We start from the raw sequence: 5348 nt of genomic DNA, 5'->3' as shown, positions 1-5348 counted from the left end.
AGGTACTGCCGCCGCCCGTTCGTCGTTGCCGGTTTTCGATTTAAAAAAAAAACCCTTCGTTTTAAAAAAAACCTAGATCGTTTTTTTTCGGTTTTATTATTTTGCGAGCGTTCACCGAACCGTTCGTTTTAACGAACGCGTTCGTCGGTTTTTCTCTGTTAACGAACGTCCGTTATTTAACCGTTCGTCCGTTTTTCTTTTTCGTCGGATTTTTCTCGTTATTTTCTCAGATTCGATTTCTGATGAATCTTCGATTCTGTTTAACTTCTCGCTCGTTTATCGGAATCACGTGATTCAAGCGCCTAGAGTTTCGTCTCGAAATTCTCTTTCCGTTTAACCTACTCAAACAAGTTTTTGCTACAGTAAAATTTGACCTAGATCCATATTAGCAAACGAAGTTTCTTTCTTTTGTCGTTTGACTTTCGTTGCTTCTTTCGAGTTGATTCTTTTTGCAAACCGGAGTTCTTAAGCTGAACTTTCTAGTTGGATCTTTCATTCGAGTTTTACCTGTGCATTAGATGAGTACTGATTGTATGCTTGTTTGTTTGCGATAGAGTACCCGGAGTGTGCCGCTTGTTACTTCGACTCGCTAGGTTTTGCGGATCATCAGCAAGGCAAGTAACACTTTGATCATATCCCGTTCATACCCAGTTTTACTACATTAGATCTATTTTCCTCAAACACTTGCATGATTGGGATCTAATTAAATTGTGGGTATTGGGAAGTAGTTGAGGTAGTACCTATTACCTGTTTTCTTATCAAACCCTTGGGAGTTACTTCTACGTTGCTTTTATTATTGCCATGCTATGCTCGTAGACGTGGATGGGTTTGAGTGATATTCACGACAGATGTGAGATTGTTAATAATGGTTCAACTTAAGGTGGCAACTAAAACTCACATCTGGGTGGATTGAGGCACCTGGAGAACCCAGTGTTGTCTGTATGTATAAGGTCCGCCACCCAGGCTCAAAGGGATCATAAGATTATTCATGCTAGAAACTTCCGTGTGCAGCCACAAGCTATTATGGGCTCTAGCATAGTTGACTAGGTTACAAGATCTCTTGAAGAGGTGGACTAGCAGATGTAGGGGAAAGTAGGTGTACCGGTCCATCTAGAGTAAAGAGGGATTGTTTCTGAAAGGCTGTGTCTCGGTCATCCGTTTCTCAAACATCTTGTAGTGCGAGAATCAAGCGGAGGCGATCGAGTCTTGTGGGGAAAAGTGCGCAAACCTCTGCAGAGTGTACAAACTAATCATGGTTAGCCGTGTCCCCGGTTATGGACAACTTGAGTATCTAGTACCTGGATTATCATTTGAATCTCATCACCATGTTACTTATAATTAATTTTGTTGGGTTAATGATGACACTTAATTGGGATTGAGTTGGAGGTACCTTCTCAATGTTTCACAACCACCATGATAGTTAAATAAAATTTATTCCTTTGCAGTAGGATAAAATTGGCTTTTCGCAAAACTGTAACCATAGAGCTTTCCACCAGCCATATATGCATATAGTATAGCTTTATTATTGTTCATTGCTCTCTATGTGTTGCTTTGCCAGCATATTCTATGTGCTGACCCGTTTTCGGGCTGCAACGTTTCATGTTGCAGACTTTTCAGACGACGAGTAAGGTGCCTTAGGTCGTGGTCTTATACTCAGTGATGCCGCTGGAGTGAGGGACTCACTTATCTTCCAAGTCTTCCGCTGTTATCGTTATTAGATGGCCTTAAGCCATGTTTATCATACTTAATCTCTTCGGAGATATTCGATGTAATAAGTGTGTGATTGCTACTCTGTTATAAATCCTCCATTTGTACTGTGCGTGTCAGCATTACTGATCCAGGGATGACACTGGTGCACAGCAGCACAGGCCATTTGAGGTCTGGTCGCTACAAAGTTGGTATCAGAGCACACGCTGACTGTAGGACACGACCACTAAGCTTAAGCCCTAGAAAGCTTCTCTCTTCTCATTTCTGACCCCTCTCCACTTTCTACTCTTTTAGGAATGGCGAATGCACGGAGCAAGTTCATGCAACCAGATGAAGACACGCCGTTTGGTCGACACTTGAAGGAAGTCACCAAGTACTTGAACATAGGAATACCAAGCATCACCGGAACCTACAACGCCACACTACCTGAAGAGGAGAGCTGGAAGATTCAAGTTCACATTCCAGGAAGGACGTTTGTGCCAATTACGGAACCCATGAGATTGGTTTTCGAAGCACCAACTTGGAGTTTAGGGAAGAGCATGGCCGCACATATCGCCATGGGACGCATTGGAGAAGTCTACCACCAGGAGCTTAAGGATACAATTTATCAGATTTGTGGACGTCGAGACGCGCAATGGGAGATGATCAAGACCAAGAAGGATGGATCAATTGCAGCTTTCATCCAGGAGCAGAACCAACATATTCGTCGCCAGGAGAACCAGATGTGCACGGACAAGGAAGAATTGAAGAAGGCATTAACGAAGATCAAGGAGCTCCAAGAAGAACTCAAGGCTACACACGAAGATTATTTGGAGGAAATCAACGCACTAGTAGGGAAGATTGACGACCTGGAGAAGAAGATTGGAGTATTCGTGGGAAATCCAGTGCCAAAAGCAGAAGTCGACGAATGCACTTGTCCGGATAACTACATCATCATCGACGACACCGACTCAGAACCAAGTGAAGATGACTGGATTGATGAAGCTGGAGCAGACATCATGGAGTCTTCAACGGATCAGAATTTCTAGTAGACCACCATATCAGTAGTAGTTTTCCCCCATTTAATAATATAGTTCAAGCACTTTGTAACACTAGTTAGATCGATTGTTTTGCCTTGTTTGAATTGATTGAGTGATATTGATTGAATTTGTCTCATGAGCATATGGGTAGTGTTTTCTCTCTAGACCTCATTCTATTCTTAACTCTCATCTTTTCTAAACCCATCAGATGCCTCTGAGACGCGACACCGGATTTGTTTTCCCGCCAGAGATCACCCAGTTGATTCAGCAACAGAATGCCCTGATGCAAGTGTTAGTGCAGAACCAAGGCAACAACAACAACAACAACCCACCGCCACCACCACCTGTTGATCACTTAGCCCGTTTCTTAAGGCTAAACCCGCCGGTGTTTTCCAGTAGCACCGAGCCGATTGTAGCAGATGATTGGCTCCACAAAGTTGGAAGGGAGTTGACCACTGCAGGATGCACAGATGCAGAAAGAGTGCGTTTTGCCGCACATCAGCTTGATGGACCCGCAGCATCATGGTGGGAGAATTATACAGCCACGCACCCTATTGACACTGTCACATGGGACCAGTTTCAGCAAGCTTTCCGTACAGCTCATGTTTCAGCAGGAGCTATGGCTATGAAGAAGCCCATGATTCACCGTACTCGATTCACCCAGGGAATACCAAGATGTATTTGGATTTCAAGAATACTTTCTGGTGGACCGGAATGAAGAAGGATATTGCGGAATATGTAGCAGTTTGTGATGTATGTCAGAGAGTGAAGGCAGAGCATCAGAAGCCAGCAGAACTGCTGCAACCATTGCCGATACCCGAATGGAAGTGGGATAAAATAGGCATGGATTTTATCACAGGATTACCCAGGACTCGTTCAGGCTATGACTCGATATGGGTTGTAGTCGACCGTTTGACGAAAGTGGCTCATTTCATTCCAGTGAAGACCACTTACACCAGTGCTAAGTTGGCAAAGATATACATGACCAGGATCGTATGTTTGCATGGAGTTCCGAGGACCATTGTATCAGACAGAGGAACCCAATTTACCTCGAAGTTTTGGAAGCAGTTACATGAAACATTGGGAACCAGGCTGGAATTTAGTACGACTTTCCACCCACAGACAGATGGACAGACCGAAAGAGTCAACCATATTTTGGAGGACATGTTGAGAGCATGTGCACTAGATTATGGAACTAGTTGGGACGACAATTTGCCATATGCGGAGTTTTCGTATAACAACAGTTATCAGACCAGTTTGAAGATGGCCCCTTTCGAAGCTTTGTACGGAAGGAGGTGTAGAACACCGTTGTTATGGGACGAAGTTGGAGACCGTCAGTTGTTTGGACCAGATTTGATTAAGGAGTCTGAACAGAAAGTAAGGTTGATTCGCGATAGGCTCAAGGTAGCCCAGTCCAGGCAGAAGAGTTATGCTGATTCTAAATGAAAGGAGACCGTTCACGAAGTCGGAGGCAGAGTGTATCTTCGAGTATCACCCCTTCGTGGAGTGAAGCGCTTTGGAGTTAAGGGAAAGTTAGCGCCCCGTTTTATCGGACCATACAGAGTGTTGGAACATATGGGAGAAGTTGCCTACAAGCTGGAATTGCCCGAAGGATTGTCTGGAGTACATGATGTATTTCACGTTTCGCAGTTGAAGAAGTGCCACGCGGAGATGGCTGAGATACCACTAAGAGATATTGTGCCACTGGAAGCGATTCAGTTGGAAAGTGATTTGACTTATGAGGAGAAGCCAGTTAAGATTCTCGAGTATGCCAGCCGAGTTACCCGCAGCAAGGTTATCAAGTTTTGCAAAGTCCAGTGGAGTCACCACACAGAAGATGAAGTCACCTGGGAGCGAGAGGAAGATCTACGGAAAGACCACTCCCACCTGTTTTCTAGCCAACCCGAATCTCGAGGGCGAGATTCATCTTAAGGGGGGTAGGTTTGTAACATCCCAAATTTTCAATTTGGTATGTTATACATAGATCATCATTTGCATATCATGTTTTATTGCATTTTGACAAATCCTCGATAAATCCTAAGCAACTCAAGGACCCTCGGAGAGAGTTGGGGATTTTTCTCGAATTTTCATATTTGTTTTTTATCAAATAATAAGACGAGGATTTTGGTTTTAATTATTTTCTCTCCGGAAAAATATTTCATTTTAAAATAAACGTGAGGAGAAAATATGACTTCTCCAGAACAATTGAAATACTGGAGGAAAAATGTTAAAATCATTATTTGGAATTTATTTGCAAATTTTATTGCATTAAAAATATTGCATGTTTTCAAAATATTTATTTTGTTTTAAAAAAATGTTCACCCTATTCTAGATTTTCTAACTAGACGGGGAAAATTTATTTCATATTTTTCTGATTTTTATTAATTTTTCTACGAATTATTTTCCGCGGAACTTATTTTAAAAAAAATGTGCGACGCCCGCTGGGCCGAAGCCCAGCCGAGCGCCGGCCCGCCCGCGCCTCTCTCCTCATCCCGCACGGCGCCCGCCGCCGGAGTCCGCCATGGCCACGAGCTCGCCTCCCGCTCGGCCATCCCCTTCCCCAAGCCACCCCGGACCCCCCCTCCTTAAATACCCCCCCTCTCTCTTTCCTCTCAAGTCGCC

Source organism: Triticum aestivum, chromosome 4D (genome assembly GCF_018294505.1).
Source record: "Triticum aestivum cultivar Chinese Spring chromosome 4D, IWGSC CS RefSeq v2.1, whole genome shotgun sequence".
NCBI classification, from domain to species: Eukaryota; Viridiplantae; Streptophyta; class Magnoliopsida; order Poales; family Poaceae; genus Triticum; species Triticum aestivum.
This window is presented reverse-complemented; position numbering follows the sequence as displayed.